This window comes from Dendropsophus ebraccatus, chromosome 7 (genome assembly GCF_027789765.1).
Source record: "Dendropsophus ebraccatus isolate aDenEbr1 chromosome 7, aDenEbr1.pat, whole genome shotgun sequence".
Lineage (NCBI taxonomy): Eukaryota > Metazoa > Chordata > Amphibia > Anura > Hylidae > Dendropsophus > Dendropsophus ebraccatus.
The window spans coordinates 55,688,551-55,710,517 of NC_091460.1; the positions used below are offsets into that span (position 1 = coordinate 55,688,551).

Genomic DNA, 21,967 nt, shown 5'->3' on the forward strand with positions numbered 1-21,967 from the left:
GGGCATTGGCTACTATGTGGGGCATATATGGGGGCATTGGCTACTATGTGGGGCACTATATGGGGATTGGCTACTATGTGGGCACTATATGGGGATTGGATACTATGTGGGCACTATTGGGGGGGATTAGATACTATGTGGGGCACTATAATGGGGGATTGGATACTATATCGGGCATTTTTTGGGGGATTGGATACTGTATAGGGCACTATTCAGTCAGCAGCATGTGGTGACTGTAGGGAAGTGGCTATGGAGGGTCGCTATGAGAGCGTGGCTATGGAGGGTCGCTATGGGGCGTGGCTATGGGGACCGTGGCGCACATGTCCCTCTTTGCTCTTTGCAAAAGTTGGGAGGTATGTAATGCCATGTACTCAACTGACACTGTCTAACTGTTCGTGAATGTATTACTTCTATGCTTGTCACCAGAATTGTTATAGCAGCAGCTGCTTGTGCTCCAGAGCTGGTGACAGGAAGCTACTGCCATGTTTGGTCTGAGAGCATACGTACAACTATATGATTATGCTTCCTGCTCTGTACAACATATAAAGTATCGCTCTCTCCATTCATGATTTTCAGTCTCATTTTGCCAGACATTCCTAGACTGAAGTTATAACAATCAGAAGTAAAATAAGAGACATAAGGCAACAGCAAAATGTGGGGTTTGCTTCTATTTTACCTTGACCCTTTTCTGCTGGAAATTCAAAACATGAAATTCACTCTGTGCCATGCGTTTGTCCTTAAAGGGGTTGGCCACTTTATAGTAAAATAGGTCAGTACAAAGTATTAGTAAGTGTGCTCACTGTATAGACTGACAGCAGCTCCCTATGTACCTCATAGAGCTGAAAGCAGGCTTCCTCTCCTCCAGGCTGTGCTGCCCTGCGCTGTTTTGTTTCAGTCCACAAAATGGCCGACATGGAGGAGCATGTGACCAGGCCCTGTCCCCATATGTCCTCCATAGACATATACAGGCTCAGTGGTGGACACTGGGGGGCGGGGCCTGGTCACATGCTCCTCCATGTCAGCAATCTTATGGACCAAAACACCACAGAGCAGGGCAGAGCAAGGGAGTCTGATATTAGCTCTATGAGGTACACAGGAAGCTGCTGTCAGTATATACAGTGAGTACACCTACTAATACTGTACACTGAGCAATTTTACTATAAAGTGGCCACAGCATGGAACAAATACACAAATAGTCCCAATAAATTAAAGAAAGTAAAACTTATCACATAGTCACAGGATGAAGTGATACATAGCTGACTTCTAGGTGCATGCAAAATAGGCTTTTTAATATGGTCTTTTCAACAGATTCCACTGTACCAAGTTCAACAATATCCATGTAGTGGGGAGCTGATCAATTACATGGTCTTTGTTTGTTTTTGTATCAGATCATCACGTACATGATGTCAATAGTACTGCTAAAAGTGCATTGTTCTCCATCAAGTGGTTATACAGTGCCAGGATACTTCAGCCTGTGAATATTTAAGCACTGTGCCTTGTTGTTCATTTAATTGCTAGAGCCAATAAAAAATGATCATATTCTTCTGCATCAAGCGTTTATACAGTGCAATAATACTTCAGTCTGCATCCAAGTGACAATTGTTTTCCAATTTATAACCTGGAGATCATAGCCCAACCCTGCCTGCTGATATAGTTGTCACACATTGTTTTGCATGTATCTGCTGATGGTACCACCAAAAATTGTCATATTCTGCTTCAAGGATTTATACAGCTCCAAGACACTTCAGTTTATGTCCAAGTGACAATTTATTTTGAAATTTGATTGTATTTTCAGTAATAATATCTTTTTATATTGACATTGTACATTGCTCTCATTTGTTCCTGTTCTCAGTCCAAAATGTTTTGAAATACTACCCCTGCCTAATCCATCATGTTCGATACTATACTTCTACAGCTATCCCTGCTGCTGAACAGAGCACATACCCAGTCTTACCCATCATGTTCCAGAATGTACAACTACTACTGTTATTGCTGAAGCTACTAATACCCCTGGTGCCATTATTACTACTCCTACACAGATGGACATTTAGCTTACCGATCCTCTCCATGTTTTAATCATTTATTATTTTTAACTAATCATTTGCCCATTTCACTCGGGTTGGCCATATTGGAGGTATACACTTCTTTCTAGAATTGTCTCTATAGACACTGTGGGAGAGTGTGTATGCTTTATAGAAATAAAATTAATGAGAGTCAGTTATCTGTACTGAGAATGTTCAAGACCCTGCAATCGGCTGTACATCGATGGGTAACAACCTCCAGTCATGCATCAAGACTCTTAATGGGGTTGAACACTGACTTACAGGGAGGCCTCTTCCACCAGGAAGTAAGGTAGATAGATAGTAAGATAGATAGATAGATAGATTTTTTTTTTTTGGCAGTTGACCTTCATGGCCTGTTAGACTTCAGATGCAAGTTTGACTCTTTCCTCAAGAAACAACATTGCTCCCCCACTCCCAAGGAATCATGTGTTTTTAATATTACCACTATTGGTATGATAGAGAATATAACAAGCTGATTGATGAGGTTCCAACCACTGGGACCACCAACAGTCCTCACAACGGGGACAAAATTATCCCCAGAATGACAACCAACACTCCATTCTCTATAAGGCCTCTGAATATTTCCGTACACCTTAAGGCTATGTTCACACTACGTCAATTTGAGGCTGTATAGCAACCAAAACAAGGAGTGGATTGAAAACGCAGAAAGGCTCTGTTCACATAATGTTGTAATTAAGTGGATGGCCGTCATTTAATGGCAAATATGTGCTGTTATTTTAAAACAACGGCTGTTATATTGAAATAATGGCCGTTATTTACTGTTATATGGCGGCCATCCACTCAATTACAACATTATGTGAACATAGCCTTTCTGTGTTTTCAATCCACTCCTGGTTTTGGTTGCTATGAGGACCTGACATGAGGACCAAATACAGCCTCAAATATACATAGTGTGAACCCAGCCTAAGGCGCATTCACAAGCTAGCCGCACAACTGTATCAGTACAGTCCCGTGAAGATTTAAACACTTTTGGTGCATAATGATACATGATGCTGGAAGGTCTGTGATTCCGGTGGACATCTTCTGATTACAGTCCTCAGATTTCATGATTCACAGAACATGGGAATGCGCCCTTACTCCACAATCCATCCCCTATGGGACTGCTGTAGATATCCAAGCACTATATTCCATTGTCTTTAGCAATTTGATTAAACCTCAGTCCATGCACTCAGTTCTAATGGACTCCAAAGCCCATTCTTGAGTTTTTGGTGGGCCAATGGTCAGACACCCCATGATCATACACTTATCTTCTTTATTCATAAGGGGATTTTTCTCCTGTCCCTGTCACCGGTTCCTGACAGCTGACTAATATGTCACACTGTAATTTTCCTGTTTAGAAACCTTACGAGATATCTTTCCTTAGAAATTTTGACGCTGAGATACAATGGTGTTGCAATGTGTAAATCAGTGTGATTATATTGCATGCATATGCTTTACCAAATGCTGTTAATCAGCAAGTTCATTCCGATAAGGAAATTTGTTTTTGCTTCTTGGATATTTATATACATGACACATTTTCAGAGTCCCCCTCAGCTCAGCGCTGTTACCTTGCTGGTAGTGTGTGTGACAGGAAGCGGATATCTACATGTATTTTATCATACATCACATATGACACATCTGGCTGAGTTCTTCCTGCTCTCCCCTCCGCTACCCGAAGCAGCCCCTCGCACAGCTTACAGCAGGCCAAGTCTACATCTATTGTTCTCATCCTAAGTCGATACGAGGGTCTGAAAGCAACTTTCTACCTCTCATCTCTGGGTAATGTGTCCGTCTACGCCTACAGAGGCACACCTTCTTCAGAAATTCATCAGCACTTCAGACATGGCAGGAACGCAAGGTACAGTAATATAAACTAATGAACAAAAACTTCTTTTAGATACTTATTAACTACTCTTTACCAATTTCTGATTTACACATTAGAATCTCTAATTTTAGCAATGGCCATATACCACATGGGTGATGTGACTGCTGGGATAATAGGGGGTACAGATATAATATGCTTGTTTATGGTACAAAGACAAGTGATTTTATACCCTAGCTCTACAGGTAACAAACTAGCCATTTCTATGTCCAATGTTGCCCACAGAGCCTTCCATTTTAATAAAAAATATTTTCATGAGTAAATTGACTTTTCCTAACAAATATGGTTAAAGGGATATCCAGACAAAACGTTGCCTATGTTCCACTGGTGCCTTTTTTTATATACACATATAACCATAAACTTTTATTTTATACTAGTTCTTCTTGTCCTATTCCATCTACAAAGGCACTAATAAGTGAACCCTACAATCTATTGAAAATAGGTTCCCCAAAGAATCATAAACCTTAAAAAGATTCCAGTAGCTTGGTTCACAATGATCATACCGCACCTTAGATTTTCTTTGTGTTTTTGGCCTATTTACAGAGTCAAAATGTCTCGCTGTGACCACATTGAGTGATCCATTTTAAACACAATTTTTTCAATTAATGCAAATTAAAAAGTTACAAGACATCTTAAAATGATATCAAAACAATGGATAAATTATTTGGAAACGGTTTTTCAACATTAAACAGAATATCCAAACGTGAACCCTATAAAACCTGGCACAGTTGGCACCGATGTAGTGACCACTAAAAGCCGCACCTTCCTGGAGTCGTAAGAAATATAAGAATCTATATTTTACAGGTTAGTAACATGGTACGATGTCTATAGGAAGGATCTACGTTGACATTTGAGGCAACAGTTGGCTAGGCCAACCACGGGCTTTCATGTGGCTACAAATAAGATGGTTTGATAGGCCATATTCTGTTCATTGACAAAGTTCTATGATAAAAAATATTCAGGTAAAAATTATTAAAGTCACAGAACTAGTAATTGTATTTTTAGACAGGGCCTTATGCTATCAATATCAATAGGTATGCTTCCTTTCTGCTTTTTGACGTATTTGAGCATGTTTGTTTTAGAGTCCACTTGGTCCTAAGAGTCAGTGGATAGCTACAAAATTATGCATATTGGTATAAAAAAATTACATAAAATTAACAAAAAGAATACATAACTGTATTGTGGATGTAAAATAGAGAACATCAAGTAGTAGATGAGATCATATTAGCTTGTAATGCCAATCTGCTGCTTCTAAAGCCATAACAACAATGTTGTTGTGTACCAGACCTTGATGCATGAAACAAAGACGTGACCTTATCACCTGCAATTCTGGGTTTTATAGAATGGATCCCCTGGAATTGGAAAAGGAGGAGCAACAAAATTGAGAATCGGGACAAAAATTTAGGACCAAAGATTAAAAAAATCACTTGTATTTCAGTTTAAGAAGAGGAAATGTTTAAGCTGCAAACATATATAATGGTCCACTTAAAAAATATAGTATGCACCATCGTAGTGTATACATTGCAGAAGTCGCAGGGTCACTCTGCCTTACTGGAGCAAACATTTTAGATATGTAAAGCTGGGTTGATACTGTTTTAATTTTGCTGAATACAAAGTGTAGTCAACAATGCTACCAAGAAAAAACTTACACTGCCAGACATGTCAGTGGGGAAGACATTTTTATATATGATATATAGCACAAGCTGTTTTTATAGCATCTTTTAACACATACATATTTATTAGAGATGAGCACAACTCCAGCATGAGTCTGATCATTCAGCATTTGATTACCAGTGGCTGAAGAAGTGTGATGCAGCCCTAGGGAGTCCGGGAAAACATGGATACAGCCTATGGAACTCAGAAGAGTTGCGCTTATCTCTAATATATATCATTTTGTGACCATTACCAATAAGGTTCAGCTTTTTGTTCCTTTTATTTATGCCAGCCTACCCTGCTTTGCTTGAATTTAATGAGTGGGAGAATATCTATAAGGCGTGAAAAGGTAATAGATACACCCAGGCCCTGCTGCCTGCAAAGGGGCAAATGCTCCCCCCCCCACATAGGACTACCTTACATTGTGGCTCAGGCGCTTTAAGTTATATCTTTGTGTTTTATGTTTGTTACTATAAAAATTAAAGACTCTTTCACTAAAAAATTTATGTAGTTAGACAACATTCATATACCCTTTTTTTCTCACAAAATGAGAACTCATCTAGCAAGAAGTGAGACCTGACCGCATACAATGTGTAGATGTAAGTTTGACCACTTGATCTTTGCTCTATGGTAATGCAGGCAGCCAGAACTTTACAACAGGAAATGAAATATGTTGGTCACACACGGATGTGTTTACATCTGATGGCCAAAACCAAATCGCTGTTCATTTTTTTTTAGGCTCACAATTATCACTTTATAAAATTTTCACATTTTCAGATTTTTAATTGCAGTTATGGAAAAGCACTAATACATCATAAGACTGAGACTTCTATTTCTATATACATTCCTGGCTTTACATTAAATAATTGCATGAAAAAAACTTGAATGTGTGACCACCCACGGCAGTGCATATCTCTCTCCTGTTGTCAGTCAAATCTGACTTTTCCGCTTTATTATCATCTATTATGTGAAAGAGTTGGATCTTGCATTGGCAAGGGAGTGTAGCGCACTGCCATGCTCTCTGCCTGGATGTATCTCGGGTTTGCAGCAGGTCTCAGGATTGAGACCTGCTGCAATCAATAACTTGTAAAGTGTGTGACATGTATAAAGACTAACCTGGGTAGAAACTACGCTGTTTGTACCCCAATATGCAATAAAGCCTTTTTGATTTTGGCTTAAAAGTGCATGGTGTTCGACTTCCTTGCCTGTATATCTGTTGTCATGTCAAAAGATATAACAATTGACAATTACGCCTTGCGCTATGCTTACACGCAGTAAAATAAAAGCTAAATACGACCAGAATTTTAATAACAAAACATACGCGTGAACAGATAAAAAAAATTAAGCAAATTTTGCAAAAGCAGGTGGTAAATAATGAGCATGTTCATTACTTGGACAGTCGGAATGAATTATAGCCTTTATTTTATACTGGGTGTGCACTGCCGGCCAATTTACTATTGACTTCAATGGAGTGCATTATTATTTTAAAAATACTGCCTCTAAATTACGACCGTATTTCTTCAACACAGCTATTGCAACTAAGGATGATAGAGGAATACAAAAATTTGCATCAAGCTACTAGCCCATTGGCAATCACTAGCCAAAATAAAACAAGGACAAGGCCTATATGTGCAAGATGGAGTAAGAAGCAAGGAAATGTAATGGGTCTCTAAAAAATAAGTAAGGACTGGATCGAAAAAAATTGGAGGAGAAGCAGGTTGAGTAAAGACCGAAGGAGGTAGACAGAAATGGATGAGTACTGCCTAGATTTGCTTGATAGAAAGCAGAACATCAATCTTGATCCATCAAATTAAGTAACAGGCCTTAGGACTGAGATGTAATTTATAGTTTTTGGGCCCTACTGCAAAATCTGTAACAGCCTCCTCCCCATCAACCATGTGTCACTAATGTATTCTTATGTGGCCTGGGGGGCCCCTTATGTACAATGTACAAAAATTCCAGCTGTTTTTGTTTTTCTTTAGCCATAAGTGGTTGAAAAAAGTGGAATTGCACTTAACTTTGTGATCTTTGATAAATAGAACTTGATAAAGACTATTATATAGCTCAAAAACTACTCGTTGTGTATGACCATGGTTTATCGTCAACTTATAGGATAAAAATAACAATGATGGACAACAGAAAGGGATTAATTCATATTTGGTATTGATAAAGCTAAGCGGTAGGTGTATTGCTATATACTGACTGTAATCATTAGCGTCATCTCTGTGGTAATGTTTATTACACTAGTATCCAGGAATAAAAGACAAACATAGCATACTACTGCAGTAGAAACATAGAAGATTGACGGCAGAAAAAGACCACTAGGTCCATCTAGTCCGTACTTTTAGTATTTCCCTTTTTATTATCTTAGGATAGATATATATTTATCCCAGGCAGGTTTATATTATGTTATTTTAGATTTACCAACCACATCTGCTGGAAGTTTATTCCAAGCATCTACTACTCTTTCAGTAAAGTAATATTTTCTTACATTGCTTCTGATCTTTCAAGCTTGCTAGGGTTTCGTCTGAACTCAAACATGCTTTGCTTGGCAGTGGATGCTGAAGTTGGATGCGGGTGTTGGGAGTTCTGGAAAATACTATTTGCTCAACCCTAAGGGTGTGTGCACACTAGGGAACCTGGGCGGATCACCCGCAATGAATTCCACTGCTCGCCCCCGCGCACATCTATGTCTGTGCCATAGACTCCATTCTATGCACAGGCAGATTCTGCTGTCCGCCCGAAGAATGAACCCGAACAAACCCGGCCACGAGTGGGGGTGAGCTGCGGAATCTGCAGCGGTTGATCCGTCTGGGTTCTGTTGTGTGCACATACCCTAATAATATAACCTCTTTGAGAAGACCACTTAAAATTGCATTGAAATGTGGTCTTTTATAGAAGTGGTATTCTGAAAAAAAAAGGTCAGTATACCAAATGTACAGTGGATTAAAAATGTGTCGCAAAATCTGGTCTGTGACACCTCTCCTTTCTTCCTCCCCACCCTCCTCATCATTAGGAATGCCCCAAGGCAGGATTTTTATTCATTGCTCGTCTAAACAGTGCACATATGTTACTATGGAAAAGATATCCTGCCTGGGGGCATTCCTAATGATGAGGAGGGTGGGAAGGAAGAAAGAAAGGAGAGGCGTTGCAGATTTGGGGCACAGATACTCTAGGCCACACCAGTATGACACAGTGCTGCAAGTTCAAAGATCATTTTTTTGCTCTAACCAAGAAGCCAGGCACATTTATAAAGACACGGCCGGTAAGGATTTACTCTCATCAAACAGATGGTACTAGCAGTTTGGTGGGGTGGGTTGGAGGATACAGAGGTGCTTTAAATGCGAATGAGAATCTCCACAGAATCCACCAAATCTAGAACTTTCAAGTTAATTATAGCGATTTAGTTGCATATTTTGTCTATGTCAGGACGGTGGATGAAACATTTGTATATGTATTATAGTGTAGCATTCCTGTAACTCCATTGTATGTAAACTTGTCTTATAGTTGTCATACAGCGATTGTCATTAGAAAATCGAGACACCTGAAGCAAATATTTCAGGGTAAGGTCTGGTAAAGCAGTGTTCTCACATTTGCAATCACCAATGCGGTCAAAACCATGCCCTCATTTCTCTACCAATAGTTGTGCGATATTGTACCGTCATTGGTGAAGAAATGAGGCCATGGTCGATACCATGTTCTGATTGCACATTTGGTAGCCTTAAGCCCCTATTCCACGGGCCGACTTGAGGAGCAAACGAGTGATCTCAGCGCTCGTTTGCCCCTCGTTCCCCGCTCACTGCCGCCGCTTTTCACCAAGCGAGCGGGTGAGTCTAGGGAGGGCTGGGGGGAGCTGCGGGGGACTGCCTGGGTGATTGCTAGATCGTCTGGGCAGCCCATAGCATAAAGCAGCGTCTGCTCCCGCCGCCGATCCTATTCCATGTTGAAAAACAAACGACTGCAACGATCAGTCGACATGAACAATGTTGGCTGATCGTTGCCTTCTATTCCACAGGACGATTATTGGCAGTAACGGCCGAATACGGACGATAATCGTTCCCTGGAATAGGGCCTTAAGCCTTTTAGGGAGTTACAGTTGCTGTTTTAGGCATGTTTTCTGTAAAATTGACAGAAGCAGACCATGAAGTTGCTGGCCATAGCCTTGACTGGATAGAAAATAAATATTAATATTACCAGTGCAGCTAAGGCTACACCAAGCATCCCTGTGCTCTGTGAATGCAATACTGAAGGAGGACTAAAAACTACTATGTGATTGAAGGACAACTCCCGCGCCCCCTCCTTTAACTAACACACATTATTAAAGGTATATAACCTTGTAATGCGTGTTAGTAAGCCGTCTACAACACCCCCCCCCCCCGCCGGATATGATCGATTTAGGAGGGATGGTAAGTATAAAATATATGTTTGTCAGGTTTTTGTACATATTTATCCTGAAGTTTCTATGTACTGCACTTTTTTACCTTGTAAATAGCTTTACAAACTGGCTTACATGCTTTGTTTGGCTCCGGCCACACGCTCCATAGTGTGCAGTGGGGAGTTCTGATGCGGATGCGCCCACATCAGAACTCTGCGGCCCTAAAAATCATCTGGCCGGTACTGTAGTACCTGCTAGGATGATCTTTTCAGAGTCCGTCTGGGTCACGGAACGGCCGGTCTCTTACGTTGTGTGAACATAGCCTTAGCAAGCATGCAGTAAGGCCTCTCACTCACTCTGTAATCCTAGGAGACAGACTGCTGTGTTGCTTCCCATACAATAACTTTCAGAATTCTGTCTGTGCTGCACCAAACACCTTTATACGGTATATTAAATAGAAGTCCCTCTCATACAGTATGTTCCAATTTAAATAGATTTTCCAGGCTAATATGATTGCTAACCACAGGGTAGATCACCAATCACTGATGAATGAGGTGTCGTCACTTTGCACCATTGGTGATCAGCTTATTGGCGCCCATACAGTGAATAGGGGCTAGAAGCTCAGCAACCATTGCTCCCTGCATCCAGCCCTGTAGTGCGGGGTCCTCCGATATAAGTCATTTTATGTGACACAATGGCCCAGATTCATCAGTCTGTCTGACACAAGATCGTGTCTGGTTTGTGTCTCAGATAGATAGAAACCGATTACAGCTCCGCTTTTACTTCCCAGAATGAGCCGTGATAGGTGGCTTCTGTCCGCTGCAAAATCAGACACATTGAGAGGTGTATTCTGATTTGTTGTACTGCTGTTTAAGCTTTAAAATATACCTCAAAATGTCCAAAAATGTCAAATGTCAAAAAGTCCAGAATAAACATTTTTACCAAAGACATATACAATGCTTGTATGAAAGGCATCTGGAAACTGGCAGAATGGATATATGCACACCCGGGCTGTCAGTTTTACTTTAAATACATATATAAATAAGCCTGAGATAATTTTTAAATATAAATCTGGAGCTAATGTCATTTTGACACCAAACCATATACTTGACTATTGTTGTAGAGGCTTGAAAGAGGTAACAATACAAAGCCGCTGCTTCCTCTTTTGGTCTTGAGGAAGTGATAGAGAATGATTCTCATAAATATTCATCTGAATTTAAAGTGAAATTCTAAACAAAAACTAAATATTATTGTTAGGTGTCATTTCCCAAAAATGCAATTTGTTCGCCCATTTCTCTAAATCGCCATCTGCATAGGATAAATGTACAAGGAAAAGCCGGGACCTTAGTCATGCCTTGGTACTGGCCACATTGGAGAGCAACAACATTTATTTTATTGGAAAATAAATGCAGGTAGAGAATCTATAACGGAGCTCCTTTTTCTGGCTGTATACTTTGAGTATATGCAGTCAGGCCATGTTCACACAATGTAAGTTTTGTATTAATAACGGCTGTTGTTGCCGATTTGCAACAACAGCCATGATTAATACAAAACTTACGTTGTACTGCACTCAGCCGGAGTGTATACACATAGTATATGCTCCTGTCGAGATTCCTAGCGGCCGCGCGAAAAACTGACATGTCAATTTTGTGCGGCCACTATTCATTCATTGAAGCCTGACAGGTCAAACAATGAAGAGTGCAGCTCTGGTCGCACTTTCCATTGTGTTCAATGGTGAATGGGGATGCAGGATGCAATAGAATTGAAATTTACACTGCAGTTACCGGATGGGATAAATTTCACTGACATCGGCCAGTGTCATACGCTGTGTGAACCCGGCCTCATGGTGCGTGTGAAATTCATTTGGGTACCAGAAGTATCCATGAGACCATGACAGGGTGGTACTGTGCACAGGCCCAATTAGATCAGAATGGGGGTCTCACCCAGTGTTGACCCGGCGTGGTCGCGTTCATGGATATTGAAACTTCCGGTGGTCAAGCAAATTTCCCGAGTCTGCATATAAGTTGTCATTTAAGACTTGTAGAAAAATGAAGGAGAAGTCACTGGGGACTGCTCTGGTGACTCGTGGTTCGGGCAGCATGAATGTGGTGACAGGTTACCTTGGGGATTCATTCATGTATAGTTCAGTCAGTGATTCTAAATGGGGTAAATACTAAAATTTATTTAGAATGTGCAACTTAGTTTAACACAGAAACTTTTCAGCAGGCACTTTGTGAGGCTTCATCTGCTGAGATGATTCTTGATTGTCAAAAAACTTCTCTTGGAAGACGAGAGCTGCAGTGATACCATAAATACCCTTTAAATCAAGTGTAAATTAAAAAACTGTAAATTAATACTTTTGCTGAATGAAATGCATTGTTTAAACAAATACTGTATCTGTTAGGGTACAAACCCACACACCGTATACGCAGCAAATACGCAACAAATACGCAACAAATACGCAGCAAATACGCAGCAGTTTGATGGTGAAGATTTAATGCTGAGTTCAGTTATTTAGATCTAATCTGCTGCGTTTTTGTTGCGTATTTGTTGCGTTTTTGCTGCGTATTCGCTGCGTATCGCAGCAGTAAATACGCTGTGTATACGGTGTGTGGGTTTATACCCTTAATATGAGATTCCATTGCTCCCATCTGGATAAAATATATTAAAATATATCTATAATAATTTAGTCGTTCAGATCCCTACACTTGTCTGTATTTTCTGCCACATTATCATGATGTTACTGTTCACTCGCTGCCTATATATCCATCCTATTGCCATGAGACAATCAATCTCATTCACTTTGCCCATCAGTGGTTGTAATATTATGGCTGATCAGTGTTTATTTCTGTAGAATATCAGAGCTGTGTATGCCTGGTTTTCTGTTTTTTTTTAGGGTATTATAAGTCAGGGGATTTCCTCAGGGACTGTGGTTTATAGTCACCAACCAAACATCAATGTTCCTGTTTTCACATGTTTCAAATCTAGAAGTCTTGTAAGTCAGCAAGCGCACGTCCAGACCTCCTATTGGTATAAATATCTTTTTACACATCCTTTTTGTGCCAGTTTTAAAAGAGATTAAATTTTCTTCCAGCTCAGACGACACATGGCTATAACTGGTGATAGTGGAGATAACTGGTTAGGTGGTAGGTCTGACTGTCGGCTGTAATTAAAGGTATCTGAGGATGTGAATGAAGTCACCATAGACATAATTGGAATTCTGCACATTATCATTTCTTGTTGCCTATATGGCACCAACATATTCTGCAGCCCTGTGCACACACTGTCATCCTATCCCAGACATATCCGCTAATTTCCTTGGAAAACAATTATCCTATCAGTATGTTTTTGGAAAGAAAGGCTGTATTCTCTTATTGCAGTCACTGCATGCAGTCTGCATGGGTGTACAGTTTTAGTCGCATACAGGTATAGGTTGAGCTTAAAGCAAATCTACCATCAGACATCACTTTTTTTTTTTTACATGAACCAGTTGGCTCCGGTGTGGGGATTCCAGTGACACACTCCTTTTTTTGAAATGATGTCCGGTTCTTGTGTTCTGCACCGTTCTTTTGCCGTGCGCCGGCCAGGCTCTATGCACTGGGAGCAGGGCCAGAGTGTTATAGTGACCCTCCCAGACTAGGAGATCTGCCACCCATAGAAAGGGGAAGTGTCCCAAGGTTGCGGTATGTGCTGTGTCGGTGGATAGCGAGAAATTACAGAGTCTCTTTAACGTAAGCAAAGCTGGTTTACTAGTTGCAAATGTGCAACAGGTCATACAGATGTGACAGTAGGAAGTTTCTCTGGATAAAGCACTTGGTAACACACTTGACAATAGTTCCCAATAAATACTTGACAATACAGTGACCTGATCTGTAGTAGAAGTGCAGTGTAGGATATAGTCGTACCGACTGGGTAGTGTGCTGAGGGTACGAAGAAGCAGAGTAGTAGAGAGGAGGATGCCGCGAGAGTCCCAACCCATGTAGTACTGTGCTCTGCCGGGATGTTGGAGGATGAGGTAGAATAATTAGAAGAAGAAGAAGAACACCTGTGCCCCATGTATTGACCTTTACTTAGTCGTCACACCACCTTATGCCCACTAGACTCGGCTGAACCTTCCTAGAGGGTGACACAGGCCCCAGACCTTGTTACCTGGGATGAGTGGAATGCTGAGGGTTCCCTGCTGACACCAGCGCTGCGAGATAGAGTTCATAGGCTTGCTGCAACTTTGCTTTATATAGATCAGTCCATAGCTCTTTGGCTTTTGTGGATACTGTCCTGCCCTGTTACTTCTCCTAGTCCACGGCGTGGGTTGAGGTTGTCTCTGGCTTGTCCTCTCCTAAGAGGGGTTTAACACTGCATAGTGCTGTGTAGCTTCACTTGTGAGAAAGTTGTTTGCGGCGTACTGTCTTGCGTCCTTTCCATACGGGGTTCTAGCTAAGACTTAACTGAGGTACGGGGACTTGGCAGAGGGCCCGGGCCCAGATAGGACCACTGTGGAGAGCTATCTAGTTTGCGTCCTTCCTCCACAATGCCCAACAGAAAGACTTTTGCTCCTCCTTCACCCATGTAACTTACTTCCCTAGCGTAACTAATGTGCGCTGTGAGTGGGTGAAGAGTGCAACAGAAGAAATAATAAGAGAGTTGATAGGAGAGAAGATAAACGAGTTCTTACTGGTCTGCAGATTCAGGTGACACATAAATAAACAATAACCCTTTACATTCTTCAGCTGTGTGGCTTCCAAATACACATATATAATACAGTGACATCTAGTGGCGAACTTTAGTACTACTTTCATCATCACACAAGTACAATAAGTACAGACTTTTGCAAAGGGTGTATATAACTGCAACACCCGTGGTAGGACACCCCACAGGCACTTATATATGTCAGTGACATGAATCTGCTATTGCAATATAGTGAATAATTTTAGTATAATGCTGCCAACCCACTTAACTAACTGTATATTTTTGTTTCATAGACCTTACAGCTTGCTGCAGTGCAATGTGAGTGCTGTGAACCATGAGTCCAGTGTATTGATGTACTACGGCTCCTCAACCTTTCTTCCTTTAACTGCACACATAGAAAAACTGTCAATCAGCAGCATGTGGGCAGGAAAAGCATGCATATCATTATTACCGTAGACTCTAATTCACAGCATTCACTTCCCCCGGCAACTAATAAACTGAAAGCTTTGCAAACCTAAAATGCATCACACATAAGTAAAAGGCGGCTGGAATCCGAGTGCTTCTCAGTACCCTATGCTGCCCTCAGACAGGGAAGTATACAGGGGCTGAGAGGTTTCCTTTAATGTCAGCAGATCTGCAACAACATCAGCACAATTCGGCAGCAATCCAGTGCTCCATGAGAGTAGATGTTGAGGGAAGGAGGATTAGGCATGTTTGATTATAAAATGTATGATCTATTGTTGTGCTGGAGTGGTTTGTCTCACTGTCTCAGACTGAACTCACGGGCACGCTTGGTCGAGCTGTTATGACCTTTTACCGTAATTTAAAGTTTCATTTTTTAGGAAGAGGAAGCGATCTTGCCGCACAGATCAGTGATTACAAAAACATCCAATATCGCTCAACTGCTTGCAAGAATTGTACTTACAATTACAACAGACACAAACATACATTATAACCTATTATAATACAAATTCATCATATTGTTTTCTCATAATAAAATTATAACTATTCTAGATGTATGTAACAATAATACAAAATAAAGGGCCACCAGGCCATAAAAAACACAAACGTTAAGAACATGAAAAATAAAACATAAGTTATCGCTGTTTAACAAGCACGATCAGAGCATTGCTATAAAGTGCCTGGTCATTAAGGCCAAAAATAGGTGCGGTATTATGGGATTAAAGGAGCACACCAAAGAGAAAATATTGTAAAATTAACTGGTTTCAGAAAGTTACACAGCTTTGTAAGTTACTTTTAGGCCCCGTTCCCACTGAGGAAAGGTAGCGGAATTCCGCGACGGAATTGTCCGCCGCGGAATGCCGTTAGCCTCCCGCTCATAATGGGAGTCTATGGGAGGCGCGCGCTCCTGCCCTGTCCGCGCTGAAGAATGAACATGTTCATTCTTCAGCGCGGACAGGGCAGAGAATAGAAGGGAGTTGACATTTAATATACAGACCGTTACATAAAAAGTACACTCATCTGAAGGAGACCTTCATGTATTGTTCAGTTCTAATATATGACATTTATCAGCAAACCTCCTTTCTGTATGCAGACTCCTAATATGTCAGTGCTAGCATCTGAAGAGCTAATGTGCTATGTGTTTACTGAAAATAATTGTCTGTTTAGTGCCAAAATATACTTTCCCCTATTATATATAAAGACCTGCCACTGTGCAGGTGCTGGAACAGATGGCAGCCGTGCACAGTCATAATGGAGATTTATTTCTGATGATTTCAGGCAGATCTTGTGTTTAACCTTAAACGCTTCCTTCAGGTTAATTAATGACTGCCGTGCGTATAGCAGAACTATTGACTTAGAAAGTACAAGAATAAACAGAAATTTGCATGGTACTATTTAGGTCACTGACACAGGTCTGCACTGACTGTTTTCTTAATTGGGTTAGTTGTTCCTGTCTGGGATTTTTTATGAACATTTTTTGCTTATTTCTCAATGAAAACTTAATTTTTTTTTTATTAAACACAATTGTGAAAATTGTATGATGTAATATCTATAAGAAACCATGTGATATAAAATATAATATATAAATTGTATTTCTAGTTTGTAGAAGCACGTTGTATTAATTTAGAGTACAGGCCTTGTTCGGCAAAACTACAATACTTAAAGCGTTACTGTCATTTGTAACAACATTCTGACAGGTTATCAGGCATGTCAAAAGTTACTGATCGCAGCAGGTCTTACTTCTGAGACCCCCTTTAATCCTGAGATCCAACAGGGGGGAAGGCGTAGCAGTGCACTCCACTCCCTTGCCTGTCGAAGTACCAGATTTAATTGACAGTCTGAAAGAGATACATGCTGCCGTGCTATCTCTCAGGATAGCAGTGGGTTTCAGCAGAGAGATCTATTGTGATCAATAACTTTTTACGTCTTATGACAAGTCAAAAAATTTTTTTCCCCACAAATTACAGTAAAGGGTCTTTTACACAGGCCAAATATCGTCCAGGAGCGTCACTAGAAATCCTGAAGTGACAGTGATCAGCTGAAGACCGGTCAAACAGCTAATTATCAACTGTTTAGAACCTGCTTTGCAAGGCTGCGTTCACACTACGTATATTTCAGTCAGTATATGTATATTTCAGTCAGTATATTTCAGTCAGTATTGCAACCAAAACCAGGAGTGGATTAAAAACACAGAAAGGCTCTGTCCACACAATGTTGAAATTGAGTGGATGGCCGCCATATAACAGTTATTTCAATATAACAGCCGTTGTTTTAAAATAACAGCAAATATTTGCCATTAAATGGCGGCCATCCACTCAATTTCAACATTGTGTGAACAGAGCCTTTCTGTGTTTTTAATCCACTCCTGGTTTTGGTTGCAATACTGACTGAAATATACATATACTGACTGAAATATACGTAGTGTGAACGCAGCCTAAGGCTGGGTTCACACTACGTATATTTCAGTCAGTATTGTGGTCCTCATATTGCAACCAAAACCAGGAGTGGATTGAAAACACAGAAAGGCTCTGTTCGCACAATGTTGAAATTCAGTGGATGGCCGCCATTTCATGGCAAATATTTGCTGTTATTTTAAAACAACGGCTGTTATATTGAAATAAAGGCAGTTATTTACTGTTATATGGCGGCCATCCACTCAATTTCAACATTGTGTGAATAGAGCCTTTCTGTGTTTTTAATCCACTCCTGGTTTTGGTTGCAATATGAGGACCACAATACTGACTGAAATATACGTAGTGTGAACCCAGCTTTATAAAATGTATCTTTATTGGCTACACAGCTCCGATAACGATAACAATTAAGGGAAACTGACAGCACAAATATGTATATCGTGGTTTCTGGGATATGTATATAGCGGTATCTGTGCTGTCAGTTTCCAGATCACTAGCAGTGTATGCTTACCACGCTGCTTGTAATCTGGCATCTGGCTTCTCCAGTCCTCTGGCTGCTGACTGGTTCTTCAGGCCACTGCCTCTTCCGGAATGATTGACAGCTGGAAGAGGCAGGGCATTAATATACAGCGGGCGGCCAGAAGACTGAAGAAGCCAGGTGCCGGATCACAAGCAGTATAGACTGTTAGTGATCTGGAAACTGACAGCACAGGTATATACATATCTGTGCTATCAGTGTCCAGGGCTGTATGAATGATACAGTGATCATTCGAGCAGCCAGGGTGTTTGATTTCGAGCAGCCAGGATGTGCTCTAGGCCAGACCTCCTTGACATGGCACTACTAGATTAAAAGATGATTTTTAGGAGAAAAACCATCAACTTCTCAAAAGACCCCAGATAATGATAAATAAAAAAAGATATGAAAACGCTACTGTACTGCGACAGTACAGCAATGAACCTGTAACATGAGTGAATACAGAAAGACAAGCTAATTATTGGGAGTAGACGGTCATACAAACTGGAGTATTTGTTTACTTCTGTCATTGTTGGCAGCACATCCCTGGTTTACATAGGAGACACGTGCTGTCACCTGACAATGATTTATAAGCCTGGCCAGCCTATGCGATCGGCTGATGAACAAATAATTGCTTGTTCTTTGTCCAATCTCCCCACTTGTTACTCAGGACAATAATGAGCCAATTTGGGTCTGAACTCTGGCCATGACATCATCTTATTATAGGCTTTACCAAAATATGCCAAATAGACAAACTTATTGGGTGGGGAGGATGAACAATGAGGCCACAAAATTTTTTTGATATACATTTGTATTCTAAGGCCCAGGGGTCTTTCAGAGATGACACAAATAGTAAAGTTTCACTTCTCTATCATGCTGTTTTTTTCAGTATGAATTTGTGTCTACATTTATAGATAAGAGTTCTCTCAAATCTATTGATACTTTCATAAACATGTTGTTTTTTTCATCTTTATATGTGCAGATGTGTGAGAACCCTCTAGAATACCTAGTGATAACTTTATAGTAAAGTAGAAGTATAACTTTTTGTATTGTATTAGCAGAAAGTGTTCATATTTATAGAGCATCTTTCTGTAATTTTTTTTGCAAGTTACGGGATAGGAAACATTGTTTTACAAGAAGGATAGGGAACCTTCAGTCCTCCAGCTGTTGCAAAACTACAATTCCCATCATGCCTGCTAAAGCTTTGGCTGTGCAGGCATGATGGGAATTATAGAAAGTTTTGCAACAGCTGGAGGGTCAAAGGTTCCCCATCCCTGCTCTAGAAAATGCCTTCCAATCTACACAAAGATAGACACGGCATACAAGGTGTATTAAAATTAGTTGGATACATTTGGTCACACGTCTTGTAACATTTATGCTGTACTTCATATATGCGGTATATCAGCAAAATGGATCTACACCTAGTTGTCATTTTAATGAAATTATTCCCTGCAAAATTACACATATGATGAAAGTGATCCATTACACTTTCATCCATTTTTTAGGTAATTTTTGTCAACATAGTTGTGGGTATATTGTTTGGGATGGTCTGTTAAAGGGGAACTCCACATAAGGAAAACTTGTTTTCTATTGAAAGTACATTAAAAGTTATATAGATGTGTCTATATAATGTATTACCGTATCTGTTTGGTTCTGCCACACTGGTAGCTAATAGAGATCCAGGAAGTGAAGAAAAATGGCCTCTATGCTAATCCACATTGTCTCCCACTCCTTCTGCTATCCCATTTTAGGATTACAAATCTTCCATGCCTCTGTCTCACATTGTGTGTGTTTGCTGAGCACAGGCTGATGATGCAGACAGGGGCAGGGCGTGATGTCACAGGAGGATTGGCTGGATCCCCCAATTCCCTTAGTGATTTATCATCTCCGACCGGCCAGAAGCAGCTGCTGCATTTTCACTAATTGTGCAGTGAAATTAGGGCTGTGTTCACACATGTTGGAGTTTCATTGCATCACAAAAATGATGCAGTAACACAAGTAAATGATGCTTAACGGCAGAAAGGATCAGAGCTGGCACTGCACTGCCAATCAGGGCCATTTTAATACATTGGTGGGCCCGGTGCACAGCCCTCAAGAGTGCCCCCCTCTTCCCTTTCAGTGCATGCTCCCCCCACGTTATCAAAATCGGAGCGCCAAACACAGTATAATGTACTGAAAGTGCCCCCACACTGTATCATGAGCCCCAATACATACAGTAGGTATCTTATAACACTATTTCCACCATACAGTGATTACATATTACATGAAAACTGCACTGAACAAAACAGAATGATATCACCAATGATGCCATTACATAATACCGCCACATCATGACCACTATCACTACAACCCTATAACAGAGTGCAGTTACATCCAGTGACTCACAGGGGGAGTCTGTCACCTTTTCTTTTTCTCTCCATCCTGCGTGGGCCACCTTGAAGTCTTCTCCTGGCTGTAAATCCTCTCTCCAGTATCTGCCAGACAAATATTTTAGGCTCCAACACATACAGTAGTTAGGTCCCTTGTACCCCTATATAGTAGTAACACCCCTCTGTACCCCTATATAGTAGTTACACCCCTCTGTGTCCCCATAGTTTTTTTTTTTTAAACAATATTTTATTAGTGGCTTATGTAATATTTAAACATACATATTGAAAATTCATTACATATTCAAAAATAAAGTTGCTCACAGGCAACAAAGGATTGTATGTTTACAATATCATACAGATACAATGAGCCTTTGTAATAACCTTAAAAGATATATTATCATATACAATACAACACATCATTTTGAATAAGTGGGTACGGCCTAGGATTGACAATGGTAGAGATTCCCATCTCTGGAGATCTTGTTTTATTCTCTTAATTATAGGGCGATAGTTCAGGGAATATAGTGAGGAGGGAGTTCTGCCAATCTGGATTCCAAGATAAGTAATAATGGATTTAGCGATGGAGACCCCCGCAGGACCCGAAGTAGACCTCTTATGTGGAGTTTGGTAAAGAAGTTGACTTTTATGTATATTGATTCTATACCCAGAGAAGGAACCAAAAAATTTTAAGGCAGCTAATACTGCCGGAACATGTAGATCTGGGTTATCTAAATATATTAAAGTATCATCAGCAAAGCATGTAACTTTGATGATTTGGGAACCAACCCGTATGCCTGAGAAAAAGTCAGAAGAAATAAGATATCTAGCAAGAGGCTCCATCGCCAAATTGAACAATAGAGGGGATAGGGGGCCACCCTGTCTGGTACCTTTTTGTAAGGGAAAGCTATCTGAAAGAAAACCCGGGGTATGAATTCTAGCTTTCGGAGATGTGTATATTGTGGAAATAAAATCTTTGAATTGACCTGCGATACCAAATTTTGTTAAGGTCATGTCCAGCCACTCCCAGCTGTTATTATCAAAAGCCTTTTCGGCGTCAATTGCCAACAGACCTGGAGAGTGGCTGGAACGACCCCCAGATTGGACACCAGACTAGGCCGCTAGTACCGTTCTTATATTAGTGACACCAGAACGTCCTTTTATAAAGCCAACTTGATGGCTGCCTATTAGTGATGGTAGGATGTCTGCCAATCTATTGGTCATAATCTTTGCCAACAATTTTGGGTCTACATTTATTAAAGAGATTGGCCTGTACGAATTAAGAGATGTCGGATCCTTCCCCTGTTTATGTAGTATTTTGATATATGCAGTATCTCCCGAGGGGAACATGTGATGGTCAGTCAGAATAGTTTGGAAAGTAGAAAGAAGAGTGGGGGAGATGACAGAAGACATAGATTTATAAAATTCCGCACTATAGGCATCAGGGCCTGGAGCTTTGTTATTTTTAAGTGTAGAGATAGTGGCAGTAATTTCCTCCAATGTGACTGGGGCGTTGAGAGAATCAAGAGAAGGGGTATCAAGAGAAGGTAGAGTT

The 21,967-nt window shown here is 40.6% G+C and overlaps 1 protein-coding gene across 1 annotated transcript in view; it reads left to right on the plus strand.

Annotated features, from left to right (window-relative positions):
• The first annotated feature begins 3,732 nt into the window (after window positions 1-3,732).
• The window catches only part of RHOH (ras homolog family member H), a 33,988-nt gene continuing 15,753 nt past the window's right edge, over window positions 3,733-21,967 (plus strand). The window contains exon 1 of the mRNA XM_069976493.1: window positions 3,733-3,921. The gene's annotated coding sequence lies outside the window, so the exon portion shown is untranslated. The remainder of the gene's footprint in view (window positions 3,922-21,967) is intronic.